Genomic DNA, 14,327 nt, shown 5'->3' on the forward strand with positions numbered 1-14,327 from the left:
AAAATATGGTTTATTTAATTAACGACGCTCGCAACTGCCGAGGTTATATCAGCGTCGTCGTCGGTGTGCCGGAATTTTGACTCCGCAGAAGTTATTTTACATTCCAGTAAATCTACTGACATGAGCCTGTCGCATTTAAGCACACTTAAATGCCATCGATCTGGCCCGGGATCGAACCCTCAACCTCGGGCATAGAAGGCCAGCGCTATACCAACTACGCCAACCAGGTCGACCGATGTTTCTTTTAAATAAACACAAAAGCAAAGAAGAAGAAACATAACTGGTAATAAAATAATTAACCACTACTGCGAAGGCGTAAAACGTATAATGGACAAGTCTGTACCACCCATGTCATGACACCGATTATTTTCTTTAACAAGAAAAAAATGAAAGTGAAGGGGACGATGTACTGTCTACTTCCCTCTGCTTCCCGCCTGAGTACTGCTAACCATGTGGTATGCATTCCATCCTTGGTTACAGAGTTGGGATACGAACAGTAACATTCTTGTCCGGAGGTTCCCTGTCATACGTCCCTCACGTCGTATATATCCAGTTTTATGTTCACCTAGTAGTCTAGTGTGATGTGGAAAGAAAAGGTCATTTACGGACTTATGCTAAGTGTTCTCAAGAATTTTGCAAATATTTTTAAAGTTACACATTAAAAAATCCGTTACAAAAGTTACGCCGTATTGGAAATTTACATACCATGATTCATCACCGCCTTAATCACAAATATGAAACATTAAAAACAAAATCTAAACTAGTTGGCCTACATGAAATAACGCAATATAAACGGAAACTCAACAACAGGCATTGCCCGCTCTACTGATACGTTCGAAGATCCTACACACGCGATATGTCCACGCGTGTAGCCTATGTGTCCTTTGGATACTGGAATGAATGGACCCATTTTCATAAAAAACAAATTTCGACGTAGAAATAGCCGACAAATATTATCTAGAGCCCTCTATCATGAACAGGGTTCTGTTGCTTGGCGTAATATCAGACAGAGGTCTCCCAGCTTTACTTCCCTCCCGGAGGAGGCCATACTAAGGATTATTGGTCTTTAAAATCCGTTGTACAGAGACGGATTTGAATCTCCGAACCTTGAATTCAATTGGCCGCTAGGGTATCATGTAAAAATCGAGCTAGATTTTCATTACATTTAAACATCTCCGCTCATCTGAAAATCAAGTTGAATCCTTACATTACTTTATTCCAGTGGTTCCCAACCTTTTTTAACTGACGACACACTTTACTGAACGCCCGCGATATCACGACACACTTGTTTTAATAATAATAATAATAATAATAATAATAATAATAATAATAATAACCAGTGCTTTTCTTCTGAAGAAGAGGTAGTGGAACTCTGTGTAGAATATTTAAAAACGGATGGGGAGATTATATTTAGTTTATTCGGCACCATCGACTGATTTGACAAAACATTTCATCATATAAAACACTCGGGATTTTGTTCATATTCATCTCTAAGCCACGTAAAACCATATTGCAAGTATTCATCACTATATTTACGAAACGCGGTGCGTTTTTGTGAACTCTGAAGGAAATTTTCGCTCACATGATTTGAATTAGCACCGCTGTCATATAACCCAGACTTTGATTCATATAATATTTTTCGAGTAAAAAAATTTGTCCATGAAAAAATCTAAATAAAGCACTTTTGATAAAATAGTCGCATTATCACCCGCAGGCCTACTGAAACTGACCAATATGTTCTGACGATTATAAACTCTGTTTACTATTTAGTGGGAAGAGTAAACGAATTAATAAGCATTGTTGGAGGTGTTCACTTTAATTCGAATTATTGCCAGGCAGAAAAATTAAATTGAGCATTGTTGCAGGTGTTCACGTTTCACTGGTAAACGTCTGTCTCAAAATAAAACGTATTATATCAAACACTTCGTTCTAAATAAAAAAAAAATGCGTTGTAAAGAGACTCTCTGGATGGCATAAAATTTACTTCGTTCTAAATAAAAAAATGCGTTGTAAAGAGACTCTCTGGATGGCACAAAATTTACTTCGTTCTAAAAAAAAATGCGTTGTAAAGAGACTCTCTGGATGGCATAAAATTTACTTCGTTCTAAATAAAAAAAATGCGTTGTAAAGAGACTCTCTGGATGGCATAAAATTTACTTCGTTCTAAATATAAAAAAATGCGTTGTAAAGAGACTCTCTGGATGGCATAAAATTTACTTCGTTCTAAATATAAAAAAATGCGTTGTAAAGAGACTCTCTGGATGGCACAAAATTTACTTCGTTCTAAAAAAAAATGCGTTGTAAAGAGACTCTCTGGATGGCATAAAATTTACTTCGTTCTAAATAAAAAAAATGCGTTGTAAAGAGACTCTCTGGATGGCATAAAATTTACTTCGTTCTAAATATAAAAAAATGCGTTGTAAAGAGACTCTCTGGATGGCATAAAATTTACTTCGTTCTAAATAAAAAAAAATGCGTTGTAAAGAGACTCTCTGGATGGCATAAAATTTACTTCGTTCTAAATTAAAAAAATGCGTTGTAAAGAGACTCTCTGGATGGCATAAAATTTACTTCGTTCTAAATAAAAAAAAATGCGTTGTAAAGAGACTCTCTGGATGGCATAAAATTTACTTCGTTCTAAATAAAAAAAAATGCGTTGTAAAGAGACTCTCTGGATGGCATAAAATTTACTTCGTTCTAAATAAAAAAAAATGAGTTGTAAAGAGACTCTCTGGATGGCATAAAATTTACTTCGTTCTAAATAAAAAAAAATGCGTTGTAAAGAGACTCTCTGGATGGCATAAAATTTACTTCGTTCTAAATTAAAAAAATGCGTTGTAAAGAGACTCTCTGGATGGCATAAAATTTACTTCGTTCTAAATAAAAAAAAATGCGTTGTAAAGAGACTCTCTGGATGGCATAAAATTTACTTCGTTCTAAATACAAAAATGCGTTGTAAAGAGACTCTCTGGATGGCATAAAATTTACTTCGTTCTAAATTTAAAAAAATGCGTTGTAAAGAGACTCTCTGGATGGCATAAAATTTACTTCGTTCTAAATTAAAAAAATGCGTTGTAAAGAGACTCTCTGGATGGCATAAAATTTATTTTTCAATTCCAAAATTTCGCGACACACTCCATGGGGCTGCGCGACACACCATTCCATCACTCTTCTCCGATATAAGCCTACACTCAATGCAGTTTCAAAATTATTCCTCGTAGATAATCAACAAAATAACATTCTTACAGTGTGTGAATAAGAAATTATAAATGATATCCATATTGAACTATTATTTTACCTTTATAATCCAATTTATATTATTATCAGGATAATTGCTCATTCTTCTTCTTTGAGCGATGTCTTGCTTCCCTTGCTTCTCAGATGATCACTACAAAATAACATTCTCACAGTTTGCGAGTAAGAAAGAAAATAAATTACACATTTATCTTTACTTAATTTTAAGATTATATTTTAATTATTAGCTTTTCTTTTTCTTTTTTTTTTTCCGAATATCGGAATATTTTCTGATCATGCTACATTAGGCGAGTCTTCCCTGGTCGCAGATATCACCACAAACCAACGTTCTGACAGTTAACAAATGACATAGAAAATAAATCACAAATGTCATTTACCTCATTTTAAGACCACACGTTGCTTTACTATCGTGCTACTGTGGGAGAGTCGACTCTCCATCGCAGATGATCATCACAAAACAACATTCTGATAAAGAAAAGCAAAGAAAATACTTACTTACTGGCTTTTAAGGAACCCGGAGGTTCATTGCCGCCCTCACATAAGCCCGCCATTGCTCCCTATCCTGAGCAAGATTAATCCATTCTCTATCATCATATCCCACCTCCCTCAAATCCATTTTAATATTATCTTCCCATCTACGCCTCGGCCTCCCTAAAGGTCTTTTTCCCTTGGCGTCCCAACTAACCCTCTATATGCATTTCTGGATTCGCCCATACGTGCTACATGCCTGCCCATCTCAAACGTCTGGATTTAATGTTCCTAATTATGTCAGGTGAAGAATACAATGCGTGCAGTTCTGTGTTGTGTAACTTTCTCCATTCTCCTGTAACTTCATCCCTCTTAGCTCCAAATATTTTCCTAAGCACCTTATTCTCAAACACCCTTAACCTATGTAAAGAAAATAAATGACAAATTTCTCTTTACTTCATTTTAAGATTGTAATACTTTATTAGCCATTTTCTCCGAATATCGGAATATTTGCTCATCGTGCTCCTTCGGGAGAGCCGCCCCTGCATCGCAGATGATTACCACAAAACAACAATCTGACAGCGAATAACAAAATGAAAATGACACGTTTCTGTCACTCCTCTTTTATCAGTTCATCTCACATCCATTAATTAGCCTTGTGCACAATCTTCTTCGGGCGTGGGTTGAGCTGACCACGTTTCAGACAACAGTAACTTTTCTGTTTTCTTCTGTGGAGACATTACGCTGAATGTCACCTTTATTATTCAATAATTGGTTACGCCGACATGTTTACTTCGTACCCGTGATTACGCCCACAGTGTACTTTTCGGAAAGTGAAAAACGCACTTGAGTGAAGGTGCGGTTTGGGTGGAACTGCCGTGTTAAAGAGAAAATTGACTCTGCTAATTAATTGTTTACTTTAGCTGAAAACATAACATTTTACAGGAGTTCATAGATTTTGTTTACGTTGTCCTAGATATACTAGTCGTTATCATACTCGTCGTCAGAGACGAGGTTTGTGGGTTCGAACCTAGGGTCATGCATTTTTAAGAACGATGTGAGTCCCCACAATTTTTTTTGTAATGGTGGGCACTTAACTGTCATTTATCCATATGAAGCCAGTTGTGTAGACCAATTTATCGACAGGGTCCTTGGCCAGGTACTCCATAGGAGACTGGTCTACGCTATACTCGCGATGAAATGAGATAAGACGATGAGAGAAATTTATTGGGATGCCACAGGCAAACCGGAGATCCCGGAGAAAATTCCTGTTACCTGACAACGGCCTTGCCAAACACAAGTTATACATCGGGGGTACACCGAGGATCGAACTCGAATCCACAGGATTGTAAGTCCAGCGCTCTAGCCACTAGACCACCGTGGCGGCAGAAGTCCCATATAAGAAATATAATCCAATACTGTTAGATCGACAGAGAAAGGAATATAGCCTATATTATAGGGGGAGACTTGGGCGTACGATAATATGTATTACGTCACGAGTATCGTTACATGACATGAAAAACATATTACAAAGCACTAGCGTTATACAATTTTAGACCTACACTTAGTAATTTTCGCTTGTTTCAGTACTAGTAGTGACGAAACAGAGGCTCATAATTTTTGTAGCCATGCATTAGTAAAGTATACGTTTTAACGCTCAGCATTTAAAAATTGACTATTATACGACAGCGTACAAAAATGTTATTGACACCAGTGCGAAAAGTATTGTTAACATTAGCTTTCAAGTGTTTGCGCCGACTATCAAATTGTTTCCCACCAGATGTCACACGGCAGCAATCGCAACCGATTAACAAAGCGGTTCAAACAATGTGAGGAATGGGTTATTTATGAAAGGGCCTAAGTCGCTAATTTTGTGAAAATGAGTTTGTAATGTAATAACTGCTCTTTTGGTGTAGATACATCGATTTAGATATGAAGAGGACTAAGTTTCACACTTTAATGCTTAGTAGAATTTATGATACAATTTTTATTTCAGCCTTAATTTCAAAATTTCGGCCTGTAAGCAGTTTTTTTCTTAAATTGCTAACAATTTAGTATTCACGACTTAGGCCCTTTCATAAATAACCTATTCTATAAAAATGACTGTTTTTGGTTACGAAACGTAAAAAAAAAAATAAATAAATAAATAAATAAACAAAACGCTTCAGCAACTGTTTTATTAACAACTACATGAAACCAGGTTTGAACGAGTGACCTCTCGGTCTGCAATCGAATGCTCTACCACTGAGTTACACCACTGTCTGCTTTAATGTGTTAAAGTTGTACTATTATAATGAGGGGGAATACAGCGGTAGAGATGAGGTAATTGTTTCCAGACCTGTAAGGACGAACAGCTGTCTAAAAATGACGCACTGCAAAAATCCCTGCTCATAATACAAAATGCTATTTTTAATACTTCCATAGTAAATAACTGTTATACTGCGCTATCAAAAAATAATTACTCCATTTTGTACGTATATAATGGCAATAATGTATCTGGTAAGCGACATAAATCTAGTTTGTAGCAGACTGAAAAACTCTCCAAGATATTTTTATGTTATATTATTGGCCAAGACCACACTGTACACGAGCCTGGCTCTTACGGTAGTGGCTAGAAACATTTTTGTTTTATAATTCTAATTTGTACTCACTAACTAGCTAGCTAGTTAAATAAAATTAAAATCATTATATCGTATGTTAAATCTCCGAAATGTTTGTATTGTTCCTAGGAAGCTGGTAAAACAAAATTATTATTTCGCAACACAAAGCGTTTTGCGTATTGGAATCTGTAGAGAACGACAATTACCATTTATTGTATTCGGACATGTTGCAAATCTATACGATTCCAATAACATTTCCCAACAAGATGGTGCCACGCTCATCTTCATCGACAGGTCAGTAAAGGCTGGTCCACAAAAAACCGGGAACGGGAGCGATAACGAAAACGAGAACGGAAATATTGTTAAAATACATGTATCTAAATGTGAGCATTCACAATTATTTCTTTTCTCGTTCTCGTTTCCGTTCCCGGTTTATTGTGAACCAGTCTTAAGTTTCTCAATGAGGATCTTCCACACCGTCGGATATGCCATAGCGAAATCAATGATCTTCCCTTCTACCGTTGACCACCTAGGTTTCCGGACATAATTTCGTGGGATTTATTTTTATGGGGCTATGTAAACGAGACTGTATATTTATGTGCTACCTCTACCCACAAATCTCCGAGAATTGAAAATCGGATAATGACTGCGATGGAAGAAATAACAAGAGAACCATTTCATCGAGTATGGAACAAATAAGACTGATGGTGCTAAAATAGAGGATTATAAAGGTGTGAGGTGAAACTTAGAAAACTACTTTATACTCTGGAGCAAACAGAATTTTTGTAAATCCCCAAATATGCGAATTATATATGTTTTGAATGGAGACATTCTTATTGAATAGATATTGCCCGTATCGTCATTAATATACGTAACATGGAAAATTATTGGTAAGGACCTGCCTCATACAAATGCTCGCACAATAAAGAAAAGTTAACACTTGCACTCGTCTAAACAAGTATTGCTCTAGACTCACGGGGCCGAAGTTTAAAGCTACAGTGAAACTTTCTAGTGTACAGTCATACGGTTTGGATGGGGATGGGAAATTAGCAGAACGGATCTTAAAAGGAACGTCTCAACGAGTTCTCGATACTTTCCTCAAAGAAGGCAGACATGGCGAAGTGCAATACTTTGATCCGCAGCACGTATCAATTACTTGAGGTTCTCCTCCAGGTGAGAGCTGGCTGGACATGTCGTCACGCAGGATGCTGCAAGCAACAGATGCTGGAAGGGGTCGCGTGCTAAAGATAGCTCGCAGCACGTGCTGCGGTACACTCATGTCACATGGCAACTTGCCCCTCGCTCGTGTCAACATGCCCACGACTTTCAGTACACCGGCGCGCGGAAAGAAATTGTAATAACTCACGAAAGATTAAAACCCAATGGCCCTAACTGCATGACACTAAATCACAAGTTCTTAAAAAAAAAAAAGTTCCCCCCCCCCTTTTATAAAGGACAGCGATTAAAATATATTAACTTGCTTACCGCCATTAAACTGAATTAGATATCAAAATAGTCCTGCAAATATTTAATAATTATGATGACAAAAAACAAACACTAAGTATGGTACTTAGACAAGAAAGACACGAAAACATTTCATTTTAACTTTCTTTGCATCTGCCAGAAATCGATCCTGGGACATTTTTGATTGGACTCGGACGGGTGAAGCGCACAGATTATAGTAATCATCGTCATGAGTTTTATTCTCCCGTCGAAGCATACACTTCACATTTTCTTCGACCTCACAATTCACCTACTGTCTTGTTATGAGATGAAGAGCGGGCGATGAAGCGGCAGGGAGAAGTACGTTTGTGATATGAATGCTTAGGCCTACATTACGTGACGCAGTAGCGATACTAATCATTAAAACATCTGCAAACTTCAGCAATTGCTGGTGACTGCTCTTGTACTTCGGAAATGAGAAGTTAAGCTATTAATTACGATTCACACTAGAATAATAGTTATTTTATTAAAATAATTAGCATACTTTAATTTCCATACGCATATTGTTACTGAAGTTTTCGGCATGAGTGTAATCACCTGGCTACTAGGATGCTTATCTGAGCGATGTTTATAATAATCAGCATTCAAGAAGGTCACATTTCTTCCGCTTGTCTTCTCCTGAGTAATAACAGATTACACCAAGTTAACCTTCGTGATGTGACGTCCGCACGACGCTGGGCCTATAAGCTATATTTTAATAAAATTAAACCTATCCAAGTTGTAGAGGGTGAAGAGCAGATTACATCAGAGAATATATCTCGGTCATATGATTATACTGTCACAGACAAAAAAAATCTGCGCTGTATGAGGGATATACCAGCACACAGCACATGTCACCCAGTTTCGGGAATAAAATTACAGTTGTGTTGGTTTCAATGTTTTATTTTTGTTTCGGTTTACAAATGCACTACTAGGCTATCTCTTCATATGAAGCGTCATTCCAAAATTAGTCCCAGCTCACAACAAATTTTTCACTATAGTTCACTCAAAGTGTCTCGTATGTGTTTATTACCACTTTAATATTGTAGAACTCGCAATTACGAATCAAACGCCTGATCGCACAGGTCTAGAGGTGCTATCGAAGCCAAGATATTACTGAGAGAGTCCGCGCACCATGGTTAATTTTATACGCAACTTCGGTGCCCTCAGGCACGTAGCGTCAGTGAGCGCGGTCGCATAAGTTACATTGGTTCAAGGCCTAACTACTAATAACATTAGCATTCGGCTGTCTCATAATCCTTTTACAGTAAGCATTTGAAATTCTGCCATATTTAGTTTTACCGCGGATCCCGGAATGGGTGCCAATTCTCGGAGTTGGAAAATACATATTCTACGTCAAAAACAATTTCTTGCGTCTGCGAGCCTGCCGAATAGTCAACGTCAACAACTTACTAATAGTCACGGCGTCCTAGTCCGCAGCTTCTAGAACTTGCGTTTTTATTTAGTTTAGATGCTTTTAATGTTGAGCAATTCATATATTAGCGGTATATTTTTACTGTTTCTTTGATTCACTCACATTTTAATACGTTCCTCACATTACGTCGAGACAAGTAAATTCGCCGCTGAATTATTCAAATTATTGGATAATTTTACATAAGAGTCGCTTAGAATCAAACTGCACTTCCTCCAAATGATGAAATATAGGATTAGGGTATGTTTCAGTGCAGAATTATGCAGGAATGTGATAAAATGCTCGTTTGGAGTCTAACTGCACTAGTTTTTCGCCTTTTCTGACAAATCAGCTTTTCGAGAAAGTGCAGTTTGATTCTAGGCGACTCATAAGCATTGTTCCCCTCTAAATTCCTATTTAAATCAATGCTAAAACATAGACGTACAAGTACAGTAATAAATAATATAATTCAGATTTCCGTAGACGACTTTGATAGTTACAATAGCAGTATTTTATTTAACTGCAGAGGTTATTCACAGTCGAAATTCAACGTGGGCGAGAAATGACAGATGAATTTTGCTTGGAGCCCTTTATCAGTGTCAGGGTTCTTGTACGTGCAGTAAATCTACGATACTTGCCTCTCAGCTTTACTTCCGCACCGGAGAAAGCCATCCTGTGCATTTTACCATCCTTTGTAAAAGCTAGCATGCCGCGCCATAGCTGCGTGGTGTAAGGGGTCATGTCTTGGATTAGCGTTAAAGGATTGAGTGCTGATTCGAGTTTTCATAGGAGAAGAAACTTTCTCAAGAAATTTCGTTTAGTGCATGGGATCGGTGTCCACTCAGCATCATGATGAATTTGAGGAGCTACAGTGAGTAGCAAAACCGGGTTTTGTAAGCCAGCTGTAAAGACTGGGAGAGCATCGTTTAACCATACGTTATCCCCGTCCTGCTTGGATGATCATTCATCTGTGCTGAGGCATGTGGACGTGAGGCTGGTAGGTTTTGGCCTCCATAGACTTTCGTGCAATGGCACTAAACGGCTTTTCTTACAACTGTTCATATAGAGCGGTCAAGAATAAATGTATCTTCTAGAGATACGTAGGCAAAAGAAGAACAAAGTCATATATTACACAGCCAATAAAATTGTTAACTGATTTGTACCGTATGTAAGTGGTCTTAAAATGACACTTATTCTATAGACTACCAGTATTTCAGATCTGAATGTATATGTATTTATTCACACTGCAAATGGGTAAATACCCGGTGGCAGTGGTAACTAATTACACTGAATAATGACAATTAATAATAAATACTACTACTACTACTACTACTACTACTACTAATAATAATAATAATAATATAATAATATTAACAAGGAGCATCCCAAATTAAATGAAGCACGATCACTTAAAATAACATTTAAAGTAAATGTAATTTGTATCTTAACCCTAAGTTCGAACTAAAGCCACGAGTATGATATGACAGATATATAAAGGAAAACAGTAGAATTGTTCAGCGCTGTTATTTACAGACATTCCTGAAGAGTATAATACGCTACATCCCTCACACCTTCAAGCCCTGTATCATGAAACGGCGTACCGTCTAAACAAATATAAACAAGCAAATATTAGTAATTATTCAAATGATTGCTTTCAATTGTACTGTATACTGTGTAATACAATGTATATTGTATAATATGACGGGTATAATGAAAGCTTATTTCAGACTTGCGGCTTAATTTATGAGAACATCTTTTTTATATATATTTTTTTAATTAACAGTGCCAACGTAAAATTAATTCCAAGTTAATAATGCAACCGATTTTCCTGAAAATCAGTTTATGCTTAATTAAAATGTTAAATATTTCGAATTTTTACAGATTCTCCTCAGATCAAATTAAAAGATGCCACTGTGTCGTACTAAACATGATAAAGCATATGCGAGAAAAGCGTTTATATGAGAGTCAATAAATGAGTAAGCTGTATTCATTATGATAATATAAACCTTACTAAACAATTAAACTAAAATCAAATGGAATACCACACTGGTGGCTTATAACTATCGCGATATTCGTGGTGGACGAAGTCTTTTTTTCGGGGTTCTCCCGTTTTATCCCTCATCATTCCATCAACATTGTCTACAACCTCTCTTTCATTATCATCGGCATTTCTTAGTGGTGCCTGATGCAGTCTCTTCGTCTGCCGCGACACGAGTATCCTCATAATAGGTATATCCAAAGGTAAGTAGACGTGAGTGACGGCACCAGATTTTAAACGATTCAAGAGATCTAAGGTACGTAAGACACTCACGAGCGATTGGTATTACGAATGTAGAAGACTGGTGAGAACGCGGCGACGGATGAGGAAATCAGCTGGTAAACCAGGTGCACACAACTACCATTACAACTCTCATTCATTCACTGGCCACATCAAATTCATAATACGAGTAGGCAAACATGCATGTCTTATCATTAAACTGGTTTAAAATTGGTTTTTGTATGGTATCACAATAATGGAATAAGAAATAGCAAAAAAAAAAAGTAGGGTAAAGTTGCCTATTTCCGTGATACCTCTAATACCGTGATACTTTTTTTAAATTGAATGTCAGTCAAAGCTTTTCCGTTCGACCATAGCGCCAGGCATCTTTCTCGAAAGAATTCATCTTTCGTCTACTTTTGAGACATCGGTGAACTTCCTAGCGATATACCCAACCCCGTGACATTCAGTGAAAAAAAAACGTATCACGGAATTAGACAACTTTACCCTACTCCAAAAAAAAGTCTCATAACAGTATTATTCATGAAAAATCTCACAAGGTTGCTAAGAATAGCTCAACAAACTTTGATAAGAGGCCTTTATTTGACTAAGCCTATCCAAACTCTTGCGGTGTCTGAGTGGTCAGACCTTCGACTTGTCACGCAGGCGGCCCGGGTTCGAGTCTGGGATTTTTCGTTGAAAAAATCCATAGTGACACTACAAGATCGCAGTTGGAGTTTTTCTCGAGTTCTCGCGTTTTTCCCCATATTACGAATCTACATCATTTCGTCATCATTCCATATCATTCCCCGAATGCTAGCTGGGGATGCACGGAGGGGGCTGGCCTAGGGACGAGAGGAGTTGCTTGCTCGAAACCTGGGTATGCAGCGAACCTTAGTGTAGTCAGCCGGTATGGATTTGGAAATGCGTCTAGCTTGAAGGTTAGCGCAACAGATCGCAGTGCTGAGCCACAGTGCCCCTCATCCCGAAAATTCCATTCCATTAATAAAATTCATACACAAAAATCGAAATAATTTTGAATTGTATTCTCATAGTTATGAAACAAAAGGTATGAATAATTTTGAGGGAAAAATTGTTCCGGGGCCGGGTATCGAACCCGGGACCTTTGGTTTAACGTACCAACGCTCTACCAACTGAGCTATCCGGGAACTCTACCAGACACCGATCCAATTTTTCCCTCTATATCCACAGACCTCAAAGTGGGCTGACAACTGTCAAGCAACCAAAGTTGAGTGCACACTAACTCTGTGTGACTTAAATTGTGGCTTTCTGTTAACGAACAGTGGCGTGTATTATGCAAATCAAGCTTTCAGGTATAACTCCCTGTAAAGTTGATTTGAATAATTTTGAGGGGAAAAAATGTTCCGGGGCCGGGTATCGAACCCGGGACCTTGTCTGGTAGAGCTCCCGGGTAGCTCAGTTGGTAGAGCGTTGGTACGTTAAACCAAAGGTCCCGGGTTCGATACCCGGCCCCGGAACAATTTTTCCCTCAAAATTATTCATATCAACTTTACAGGGAGTTACACCTGAAAGCTTGATTTGCAAAAGGTATGAATTCTTTAAGATTGCTTGAACCAAAATGCAACACTGTTACAGTATTTAATCATAGTAGTAATTTAGGCCCAAGAATATATAACAAATTTATATTTAAATATCGTAATCTTGTCAATTCTAATAGTTCTAGTATTAAATTAAAAAAGTTATGTATGGATTTTATAAACATTTAAAAATTGTAAATTTAAATTTATATATGCCTACTATAATTGCACAGTAGACATAAGACAAATTGTATTGTATAATTATTAATTTCAATTCAGGAATCCGCCCCTGAGCACGAGTTCTACTCTTTCAGGGGCGAGCTAAAGTTTTTCTGTATATATTATATTTTATGTTACAATTATTAGCAAAATAATAAATAAATAAATAAATAAATTCCAAGCCTATCCAATCTCATAATTTATCAGTGAGCTGGCAGTATTCTCTCGTAAGGCAACACAACGCATTTTAAATAAGTGTAACAGTATTAACCGCGGCCTGTGTAGGGGGTTCGGTGCGCCGGACGCTGTGTGTACAACATCTTCGGCAGCGACGGCTCCTGTGAAGTCTTATGGCGTACGCTCCCCTCTCTCCTTCCGCACTTAAGGGCATCTGGACCGTCATGTGATAAATGTGGGGCGCTATGAATTAATTCTTTGCGTGTTATAGATTCAAAACCAGGTGAACGCATGCAGCTTCCAAGTTCAAGGCATTCTGATCTTTTGAGTTTTTCTTAGAAAGTAGGTGTACAGAAATTACGTCTTTTCTTCTTCTTACTATTACTTTATTAAATATCTGCATAATAATATAACAGTGGCAAGGCCGAATACTTTTTACTGCAAAACGTTTTCAACAATGCGGCATGTCTCTAGACTCTAGACTCTGTTGTGACCTGTTAAAAGATCTCAAAACATGGTTTGATAGCAATCTGCTTCACTTAAATGTTAATAAGACCGGATATATTTACTTTCACAATTCTCAAAAGCGAAATTTGAAGGACATCAATATTTCTATTCAAGATCAATACTTATGTAAATGGGAAACTACTAAATTCTTGGGCGTTACATTTGATGATTGTTTGTCTTGGAGACCCCATTGCACAAGTTTAATTTCTAAGCTCAATAGCATTTGTTATCAAATCAGAATTTTGAGGACGATAATAAATCACGATGTATTAATGTCTTATTATTTCGCACACGTCGAGTCTAGGCTTTCATATGGTATTTGTTTTTGGGGATCTGGAACCAAGCTGAATGATATATTTATTGCTCAAAAGCGTATTGTCAGATGCATAGCG

At 37.4% G+C, this 14,327-nt stretch overlaps 1 protein-coding gene and 1 non-coding gene across 8 annotated transcripts in view; one reads left to right on the plus strand and one right to left on the minus strand.

Moving 5' to 3' along the window:
* Window positions 1-14,327, minus strand: part of Mef2 (myocyte enhancer factor 2) — a 409,979-nt gene that overhangs the window by 166,241 nt on the left and 229,411 nt on the right. The gene's annotated exons all lie outside the window — the stretch shown is intronic.
* On the plus strand, window positions 12,900-12,972 carry TRNAN-GUU (transfer RNA asparagine (anticodon GUU)). Its single transcript has one exon. It is a non-coding gene; the product is annotated as a tRNA-Asn (tRNA).

The sequence above is a fragment of the Periplaneta americana genome, chromosome 8, assembly GCF_040183065.1.
Source record: "Periplaneta americana isolate PAMFEO1 chromosome 8, P.americana_PAMFEO1_priV1, whole genome shotgun sequence".
In the NCBI taxonomy this organism is placed as follows: domain Eukaryota; kingdom Metazoa; phylum Arthropoda; class Insecta; order Blattodea; family Blattidae; genus Periplaneta; species Periplaneta americana.